Consider the following 11,322-nt stretch of genomic DNA (forward strand, 5'->3'; position numbering starts at 1 on the left):
ATAGTGACTACCACACTGTCCCATGGCTAATCATCTCCCTGGTGATTGCCTACCAGATAGTCAGTCCCATTCCCACTTTTTCCTTCCTGATACAGTCCAAATTCACCATCCTTGTCCTGCAGGTAACCTACCTCCATCTTCACAGGTGAGCCCTGACTGACCATGCCAATCACAGTCACCCCATTTGTCTTTTCAGGGTTGGTTAAGACCTGGGTGCACAGCACAATCACAGGTGATGAGATATAGGAGCCTCTGGGAAAGGTTGATTGACTGTTGTTGTTTATTTTTTTAAATAAATTTATTTATTTACTTTTGGCTGCATTGGGTCTTTGTTGCTGTGCGCGGGCCTTCTCTAGTTGTGGTGAGCGGGGGCTATTCTTCGTTGCAGTGTGCGGGCTTCTCATGGCTTCTCCTGTTGCGGAGCACGGGCTCTAGGCGCACGGGCTTCAGTAGTTGCAGCATGTGGGCTTCAGTAGTTGCAGCATGTGGGCTCAGTAGTTGCAGCACCAGGCCCTAGAACATGCGGGCTTCAGTAGCTGTGGCACATGAGCTCAGTAGTTGTGGCTCACAGGCTCTAGAGCACAGGCTCAGTAGTTGTGGCACACCGGCTTAGTTGATCTACAGCAGGTGGAATCTTCCCGGACCAGGGCTTGAACCCATGTCCCCTGCACTGGCAGGCGGATTCTTAACCACTGCACCACCGGGGAAGTCCTTGATTGACTTTTATAAAGAGGCATTCATGAGACATTGCCCCTGTTCTTTCTCTGCAGGTGGCTTGATCAGAGAGTGATGCCAGGACTTCTGCAGCCATCTTGTGTCCATGAGGAGAGCCAGACCAGGGACAAAGTGGACATGCAGGGAAGGACACAGAGGAGTAGATCCAGACCCCTGGAGGCATCCCATCAGTGCACCCTCCCCCTGGGCTTCCCACGAGGTGAGATAATAGATGTCCTGAGCCTTGCAGGCATCCAAATTGGTTGCCTATTACCTGCAGCTGAGAGTATCCTAAACCACCAAGCTCCATTTAGAGACAGCTACTTCCTTGTTTGCTTTTTTAGAAAATGTATAAACCAACCACTCCCATAAATGCCTTTTTAAATAAAACTTTTTCTATAATTTGACACGTATCCTCAGATTAATTCCCAGAAGTGGAATTATAGGATGAGAGAGTATTAATTTTTAAAGTTGCTTCATTCACATTTTCATTTGCCTTCCAGTTGGCGGCTCTACAGGCTTAATCAGTCTCCCAGCCAGAAATTAGGGAACAGGGGTTTGAACCAAGGCCTTCTGATACCACATGCAAAGTTAGATATTAAAGGAGAGCTGGGCTTTAGTCCTGATTAAGTTCCTCCAAATCTGAAATCATGGGTAATGAATTCCCTTTGCCTGAATAAAGCATCCCCTGGGGAGCCAAAGCTGGCTGTCATGCTTTTCTGTTTCTTCCACTTCATTATGGAGAATTCTAGAATGTCAGGATTGGGGAGGACTTTAATGGTCCGAGTTGGGGTGGGGTGGGTCAAGACCCCCATTGCTAACCTTGTGAAATGTATGGACCGTCTCTTAGAAAAGTTTATGCCCCATCTGTATTAGTGCCCCGGGGCTGCTGTAACAAAGTACCGCAAACAGGGTGGATTAGAACAACAGAAATGTATTGTCTCACAGTTCTGGCGGTGGGAAGTCTGAAATCAGTGTGTCAGCAGGTTGGTGCCTTCAGGGGTGGGGAGGGAGAATCTGTTCCATTGCTCTCCCAGATTCTGGTGGCCTTAGGCATTCCTTGGCTCATAGGTGGCCTTCTCCCTGTATCTTTGCGTCATCTTACCTCCATCTGTCTCTGTATCCAAATTCCCCCTTTTATAAGGACACGGTCATCTTGGATGAGGGCCCATCCTCATGACCTCATCTTAACTCAGTCATCTGCAAAGACCCAATTTCCAAATAAGATCACATTCACAGGTCCTGGGGGCTAAGACTTCAGCGTCTTTCAGGGGGGCACAATTCAACCCATAACACCACCCAAACATGTGAGATTGTGCATAAAATATCAGGGGTAATGAACCCACTAAGGTTTATCTAGGGACCCCAAGATGAGACTCTATTCTATTATGACCTCTTCACTTTAGAGTGAAAGAAAGATGGGAAAAAGTGACGGGAAAACCGATGCCCAGGGAGGGAAAGGCGCGGCTCCAGGTTCTCACTGCAGTAGTGGGAATGTGCCAGGACTGGAGCCCACGTCTCCTTGGCTTTCACATGGCATCTCACCAGGATCCCAGCCCTCGATAGGCCCAGTCTTCTGGCAGCCACAGAACCTGAGCCAAGCTGTAAAGGGACAGGTGGCCAGACTTTGAGGGAGGTAGAGAGGAGCTGGCGGGGACGGGGAGTGCCTGCCAGGGTCCACCCCTTCCCTAGCAGACAAAGGAGGCTAGAACATTGGGAGTCAGAGCGCAGGAATGGGGCACATCCCAGGGAGGCCAGAGCTTGTGAAAATTGATGCAGGTCATGGAAAGCGTGGGAGAGGAAGCTCGCTCCCATTGCAGACTCTTCAGGGTGACGATAGGGTGGATTCTGGCTTCAGTTCCCATTGGCAAGGCCCCTGGACATTTAAGGGGGCAGCCAGGAGGGGGCCGAGGAGCCCTCCTCTCTGCTGCCTGTGCCAGCTGCCCATCCATAGGAAGCCAGAGTGTCAGCCCTCCTGCCCCCGATGCCACCCCAGAGGTGCCAAGGCACCAGGCACAGCAAAGCCAGCTGGTAGTTTATCGCAGAGCCAGTGGCCCGACCGGCCGGCCCGTCTGCTTCTCACTGCCAGCTGCATGCCTGTGTGAGGGGGGCCGGCAGCCCATCCAAGTGGCCGAGGTGCCAGCCACTGGGTGCTTGGGGCCAGCTGGCAAGCTGGCAGGACTGGCCAGCGTACCCATCTGCCAGCCGGTGCCAGATGAACGTGCAGGGGAACTGGGCCCGGGGACCTTGGAGTGCCCGCCCACCTGGAGTTCCAAGGCAACGGAGGCCCTGGCTCTCCTCTTCCCTCTCTCCCACACCGCCTCATGAAGTCTGAGATGTTGCTAACAAAGGCCCTAAGTGAAGGCATGGGGAAGCATGGAGGGGCATGGATGGTTAGGAACACAGGACCCCAGAACCATAACATCACAGGATGTTAGAAGCCCAGCAGATCGGTGGTTAAGAACATGGACTCTGGGATTGGACAGCCTGGATCTAAATCCCAACTCTGACCCTAATTAGCTGTGTGATCTTGGGTAGGCCACTTAATTGCTTGTAGGCTCAGTTTTCTCACCTGTAAAATGCGAAAGTAGCACCTGCTTCATTGGGTTAAAGTGAGGATTAAATAAGACGGTTATATGACCCTTAGAATATGGCAAACACTCAGTACGAGGGGATTATTATGATAGATTCTGTTATTAGAATCAGAAGATTAGAGTGTTTGAACTCAGATGGGCTTCACGTATCATCTGGTCCAATTTCATCATTTTTAAGCTGGGGAACCAAGGCCCAGATTGGGGAATTGTTGGATTATTCAGGTCACAATCAAACAGTCTGATTAAAAAATGGGCAGAGAGAGCGGGGGAGAGGGAATTGGAGGAAGGTGGTCAAAATGTACAAACTTCCAGGTACAAGATAAGTAAGTCATAGGGACATAGTGTGCAGCATGGTGACGATAGTTGACAATGCTGTCTTGCATATCTGAAAGTTGCTGAGAGGGTAGATCTTAAAAGTTCACATCACAAGAAAAAAAATTAAAAACTATGGTGATGGATGTTAACTAGACTTACTGTGGTGATCATTTTGCTACGTAAACATATATCAAATTACTATGTTGTACACCTAAAACTAATACAGTGGTATATGTCAGTTACAGACCGATTTAAAAAATGTAAAACAAGGTCACAATCGCACAGAGATCATTTGGGGTACAGGGACTAGATTCCAGGTCTCCTGACTCCCTGGTCCTTTGCCACGAAAAACTCACCTGAATCAGGGGAGGTGATGGGAAGGTAGGGAGGGGCCTCCCTATCCCGCCTCAACCCACCTAGATGCCCCGAATGCCTGGCTACCACCCTCCACACTTAGCCCTCCTATTGCACTGCCTGATGTGTGAGTGTGTGTGTTTGCCAACACATACATGTGTGTACGCGTATGTGTCTCTGAGTGTTGGCATATGCCCTTGTGTGTCCACTGTGTCCTGTCTCCTCCAAAAGACCAAAATCTTAAGGGCAGGTCCCATGTCTTATTCAGGAACACCTCAGCTATTCACAGCTCACCTCTCTGGAAGCCTCAGATATCCAGAAAGCCTCTGGGCATCCCTGAGCCCCTGTGCTGAGAACAATACCTGTCACGTAGCTGGAGCTCTATAAACTTGTGATGAATGAATGAATGAATGAAGCAGATGGAGCGTTTGTTTGGCCTGGCACATCTCTTTGAGTTTGGTGAAACAGGACTCTTACTGTCCACCCACCAACCAATAACAGCAAGGATATTAATGCTGTAAAATCTTCATCTTAACCAGCAACTCTTGACTCTCACTCAGAGCCTAGTTACCCTGATTTTGCACACAGTATTAACAAAGGTAGTTAGCTGGCCTGGTCTGCAGGTTGGATGCAGCAAATAGAAGGGAGAGGGAAGCAAACAGCTGCAGGTAAAAGCAGATAAAGGTGGCTGTGGATGCCTTCATGGGCTAGGGAGAGAAAGGACTGTTTGGAGGAAGCCTCACTAATGTCAAAACCGGAGCACTCGGGGGCCACTCTGTGTGTGGGAAACACCCCTTCTTGTGCAGACCCGTTCATCTCTCTGGAAGCTTAGTGATGCTCATAATGATAGATATGAGATTCAGTTCAAGGGCCTCCACGCAAAGTATCGAAGAACAGAGTGAGTTTTGGAGAGATTTCCATCCAAAGTGTAATTTTCAAAACGGTAATTAAAGAGAGCTGATCTTCCATCAACCAGAAAGCTTGGCTTTCTCAAGCGACTTGGTCCGGGAAGGTTACATGCTGCTGGGATCCACTGCTCTTTGTGTGGACAGAGCTGACAATTAGAGAACTTAAGGGAAGCAAAGGGAGAGGGGAAGGTGTGGGGGAGGTCAGTCAAAACGGCTTTTCATCCTGAATGTGAATGTTAACACTCCCTCACTACGCGTGTGAAGGAAGGGGCAGCGCTCAAAAGTATTTTGCATCCGTTATCCTTCACCTCATTTATTGGGCTCCTCGTCTACCAAAGAGGAGACACGTGCACATACAGAAACACACACACACACGGATGTGCACCCATACGTAAGGGCACACACTCATTCACATCCTTATGTACACACAGACATGCACACACACATATTCAGACGCACATGTGCCACATACACGTGTAGACGTGTATATACACAAACACACACACATTTACACACACAGATACACATGCATACACGAAAGCACAGACACATGCAGGCATGCACACACGTGCTGGCTGGTGTGCACCCATACACGAGGTACATATACGTGTAGACATGCATATACACAAAAACACATGCACTTACATCTCTTATCCACTTTTGACAAATGAATGGTGCGACGTAGAGGTGAAGGGACTTTCCAAGGCCAGGCAACTGGGTTCAAGTCCACCTCTGTCCAACTGCACAGCTTGTGCTGTTTTCACAATACTTTTCTTCTGCTAATAGCAGAGGAACCAAGGAATTGAGGGAGGATTGTTTTTAAAGAGTTTGCCCAAAGCGCATCTTCTGAGAACCATCTGCCTCTCCAAGCACCTCCGTTTCACTGTTCCATGCTTCTAGGAGGGCAGAGGTAGCTGCACCAGGTCAGAGAGGAGAGAATTCTGAACTGCATGAAATATGAGACCACCACGAAGGGAGGATGCCTCCAGTTGCTGGCCGCTGGAAGATGCCTCAAATGCCCCCACGACTGAGCTACGTAGTTTCCTGGGCTCTTTGGTGGGCACTGCACATAGCCTTACAAGTCTCTGCAAATTCCAAAAGCACCATGGGGTTGAGGAAAGTGCCTTTAGCTGGGGACCAGGAGACCTGGGTTCTAGTCCTGTCTCTGCCCATCGCTTGCTGCCTGTTCTTCCCTGCTCTGTTCTTAAGCTCTGCCTCTGCTCACTGAGGAGGGTTGGACTTGGAGAGACAGTGGAGAACACAAGATGAAGGTTTAAGACTCAGCTCCACGGCTTTACAAGATTTGCAACTTGAAGCAACTCATTTAATATCCTGAGCCTCACTTTCCTCATTTATGAAATAGAAACGACACTACTAATTGGTCAGCTGCCATTTACGTGTTCCTGGCATGTTCCAGGCAAAGGAAACTGCAAGTGCAAAGGCCCTGTGGCACCTGCTTGGTGCTCACGTTCACCACCTCACTGATGAAAGGCTCGACTGTGGGCCACCTCCCGTTGCTGATGATGAGGAAGGAGAAGACCAGAGTGGTCACGTGGCTTGCTTGAGGTTGCAGAGCTACCTGATGGCAAAGCAAAGACTGGAACCGGCCAGGACTAGAATGAGGAAAGCATTGGGCACAAAATTGAAACGAGGGTATCAAAAATCCCAGTAGTCGAGGTAAAAAACAAACAAACAGAAAAACTGCTTCGGTGAAGTATTTTTTTAAAAAGCGAAAGTTAAGGCAAACCAATCTCTGATGAACAAAATATCAAAATTTTAAACAAAGACAGAATTAGAATTACTGATTTTCCCTTTTGCCTCAGGCACCAATGTGACTCACATGGCACTTTATTTAAAGTGTTTAGACTTTGTTCATCGTGGATTTTTGTTTGCATTAAATTTGAATTTTTAAAATATTGCACTAAAATGTTTATCTTGATTATTGAATTTTTTGGTGCCCCTTAAATTCTGTGCCAGAGGTGAGTGCCTCACTTGTGTCACCCTAGTCCCAGCCCTACAGGACTTGCTCTGCCAACCCGGATGCCTTGCTCCTTCCCTATGGCTGTTCACTCACTCATTCATCTACTCATTTGTTCAGTCATTCAGCATATATTTTGGATGCCCATGATTCCAGGAGCTGGAAAAATAGCAGTGTACAAGATAATCATGGTTTCTGCCTTCCTGGCATGGACTGTTTAATTTTAGCAACAGATGTGGATGAAATAATCCCTTAAACAAATGTACGAGTAGATATGTGGCAGTTGCAGCAAAGGGAACTAATGGAGGTGTTGACCAAGAGTGGCAATCAGGGCGGGCTTCCTTGAGGAAGTGGTGTTTGGATGAGATGGAGTTAACCAGGTGAGAATGGATTGAAGGTGTGTGGCTAAGAGTGTTCCAAGCAGAGGAAAGGCAGATGCAAAGGCCCTTTGTGGCAAAGGCAAGAGTGTGGAGGGTTCTAGAAACACAAGAGACGAGTGCAGCGTCGTGCTGAGAGCCAGGAATAGTGTGGGACAGAACAAAGATGGAGAGGTAGGCAGGGTCTGAAGATGCAGTGGGGCAGGATCTGATCTCCAGCCCGAGGGCAGTAGGGAGCCTGGAGGATTTGGAGCTGGGGAGTGACATGATTAGGTTTGTTCTTTGGGGTGATCCCCCTGGTTTGGTTGCTGGATGGAATGTATTTTGGTGTTATATATGGAACCCAGACTCCCTAGTTTTCTAGTCTGGCTTCCGCCTTTCTTGCTGTGTGACCTTGGGTAAGTCATATAGCACTTGCCTTCTCTGTGTTTCAGTTACTCATCTGTAAAATGGGATACCAGTCTCTCAGTGTTGTTAGGATTAAGTGAGATTATAAGTGTTGGTCTCTACAATAGGCCTGACGCACAGCAAGCAGTTGGCCGTAATTATTATTACCGAGGATGGATTTTAGGGGGCAAAATAGAAGATAATAAGAAAGCAGACACTTCCCTCAGCCCGGGGGCGGTACAGCCTGGGCTCCTCTGCCTGAAGCTCTTTGCTCCCTCATTAGAAAGTGGCTTTTCTTTCTGCCGCACGCTCTCCGGAGGAGAGGGCATGGTGGAGGCTGCAGGAACGCTGTGAAGGTCTTAAAAGGAATTATACCCTGCATAAAAATATTCACTCCAGTGGAGGGCCTTAAACCATTCCCCTGGGCATTGAACAGTGACTGAGCCTGTATTACTGTGCATTTAAGGTGATGGCAGCTGCCCAAGGTCAGAGAGACCCGACAGGGAAGTGTTTAAGCATAAAAGTTCCCCTAAATAGTAGCATCCTTCCTCTAGCCGTTCCTCTCCCCCACCCGCCAAGTGACTGATCCATTGTCCTCCATATCCACAACCCCAGGAATAAGAACAGTCCCTGAAATTCCTCAGGGAGCTGAGGGAAGGGAAGAGGAAAGAGAACAGGTCTGGGCTGGGAGCAGGAGCGGGTCCAGATCTTACCCTGTTGTGGTCTGGAAGGACTCACTTAAAACCTCTGACCTCAGCATCATCATCTGTAAAGTGGGAGCCAGGCACCTGCTTAGTTCTAATTTCTGAGAAAACTAAATGAGGAACTCCAGCCTGGAAGGCCATATACAAAGTACTCAAAAATGATCATTTGTCCTTTCTTGGAGCTTCCTTCCTTCCCATTTTTTTTTTTTCTTTCCTAAATTCTAAATGACTTTACTTCTTGGCAAGGTAAACAACCTCCCCAAGCCTTGAGTTTCCTCATCTGTAAAGTGGGTACAATAACAGGAAGAACTTACAAGTTGATTGGGGGGATTAGTGAAATGTTTGGAGCTATTGCACGCTGAGATGGGAGACTGAGTCTCACCTGTCTTGATGGGTTTTGTCTTTTCACAGCCGAGGGTGGCAGTGGGGACCAGTAGACTCTTCCCCTACTTGCATCTGGGCACTGTTCTGCCTCTGGTAGCAGCACTGTGGAAGCATAGTATCCTTAATTCTGGACCTTATTGGGTCCATGAATCCTCTGCATTTGAACACCCAGAATCATCATATTTTTAAAGTGGGTCCCAGCACCCTAAGGACTAAGGAGTGTCTTGTCCCAGGTAAAAGTGCTCTGGGCCAGGACTCAGAATCCACACATGGGCTGTCACTGACTCAGGGAAATGGGGCTCTTTAGCAAGCCTTGCTGGCCTCAGTTTTCTTATCTGTAAAGGGGGAAACAATGGGATGTACTCCATGGGATTAATGGGGGGGGTTAGTGGGGCAATGCTTCTGAAGTGCTTAGCACATAGTAAGAACACAGTACCTATTAACTCCTTTTCCTCTTTCCTTGTTGCAGAGCTCAGTGGGGTCACCATCACCATCCAAAATTCTCAAAAGGAGCCATTTTATGAAATACATATCACACTTCCTTTTGATCTCGGATCAGTATAAAAATAGGGAAAAATCTCTTTTAATTAAGAGAGACTCTAAAAACAAAGAGAACTTAGGCTCATTGTGTCACAGAAAGCCTTGTCGCTACCAATGAATGTTTCTGGCAGATGCAGGGACAAAAAGAGGGATTCTGTGGTTAAACAGGTTTGGTAAGCATTGTACAGAAAGAATTAAGTGGTTGTCTTACCTACAGGGCAGGTCGGAGTCCTTAGCATGTGATGTATACTTTGAAGCAGCAAGATGGGCTCTGATTACTCAGTGCTTCCCTAATTTACCTGGCCAGAGAATGCCTTGCTGGGCTCAGCTTCTATAACACACATTTTTCTGGGGTTTGGGGGGAGAGGAATAAAAACTGGAATAGCCAATCTTGGGGGCTCTTCTTACTCTTGAAACTTGATGTCTCTATTTTAGCTGTTTCATTTATATCTTTCTTTATTTTAAATAACTCCTTTGTGTAATTTTCCTCTCTTTTTGTCTGTTCTTGGCTCGATGCATTTTGCAATCAGTGCTTTCCTGACTTGGTTTCCCTATTACAAAACCACTGAATGTTGGTGATTTGCCTAATGATTATCTCTCAAGAATCTGCTCCAATCCCCTCTGGGGCAGGTACTTTACCATACACCAGGGGGCAGGCCAAAGTGAAGCAGGGCCCTGTCTCAAGAGCCTGAAGCCAAGGGAGGCTCCCAGCTCTCCCACTGCCTACCTCCCCATAATGATTAGTTGGAATCCAAGACAGCAATACAAGAAGTGTCGTTGGTGGGCGTGATGGAGTGCCTGCTGAGTGGGCCGCAGATAAGCACCGTGATTTCGGAGGACGCTTCATCATTTCGCAGTAAGAACATGTTAACGGGTGATTGTTTGAACGTCTCCAGCTAATAGGATATTATTCATAACACTCTGGCTAGTTGGAATCGAAGATGATAAGAAATTAAATCCTTAATGGCTTTCTTTAAAGGAGGACTTTTCCCAAGGGGACCGGGAACCCTGGGAATTCTCTCCCTCTGCCCTGGCAATATCTCTGTGGAGGAAATTCGCTTCAAATGAACTTCCCAGGGAGACACAAAGGTAAAAAGAAGAGGAAAAAAAGCAATTGGCATTGATTTGGTGTCTACTATGTGCTGGGTACCTAGATATTTTACACTTCGTCCCAGCAACATCTCTGTTGTGACCAGGTACTATTAAGCCCGCATCAGAGCTGGGGGATCTGAGGCTCTCGGAGGTGAATCTCCTTGCACAACCTCTCAAGTTTGGCCGCTGGAGTCATGATTTGAGTTCCAAAGCCATTTTCTTTACATGAGATACAGTTTATGGAGAGGGGAGTTGTCTGAAAGAAGGAGGAGCCCTTGCATGAGATTTGAAGGTGGGAAAGGAGAAGACATAATACCCTGGAGGGATCTGCAAGCAGGGGCAAGGTGTTGGCAAAAGGAAGGCATGGGTTTTGCAGGTGGCATCTACATTAACTTTGGGAATCGTCTATTTCCAGGAGACAGGCAACCAACATTTCTGTGATACTCCCTGTGATTCTGGTGCTTCTGGATTTCCTGAGCTGTGTTCCTTCTGTGTTTCTAACAATTAAGGAAGCTTCTAACTCCCTGTATTAAATCCCTTCCTGCTTGAAATACCTTGTGCAGTGACTGAACGTTGACAGAGTAAGCCACCAATCATTTTACAAACACATACAGACACACACACACACACACACACACACACACACACACACACACACATGATCAACTCCCCAAGAAAAGGATAACTTAACAAGAAAAGAATTATAGATCAAACATCCTTGGGGCATGTGATAATAAAATCATCATCATCATTATCATCTGTTTTGCAACATGGAAACCAACCTCCTGCAGTCTGGACAAATAAAGAGCCCACAGTATTTTTTTTTAAAAGCTGCTCTTTCCATGTAATTAAATCCTCCTTCTAAATGAAAAAGACAGAAATGGTGGTGAAATTCTTGAATAGGCCAAATTCACTTTCAATGGGAACTCACCACAGCAGCTGGCTGTGAATATTTAAAAGCTAATGCATTGTTTG

The sequence above is a fragment of the Neophocaena asiaeorientalis genome, unplaced genomic scaffold, assembly GCF_003031525.2.
Source record: "Neophocaena asiaeorientalis asiaeorientalis breed wild unplaced genomic scaffold, Neophocaena_asiaeorientalis_V1.1 scaffold648, whole genome shotgun sequence".
NCBI classification, from domain to species: Eukaryota; Metazoa; Chordata; class Mammalia; order Artiodactyla; family Phocoenidae; genus Neophocaena; species Neophocaena asiaeorientalis.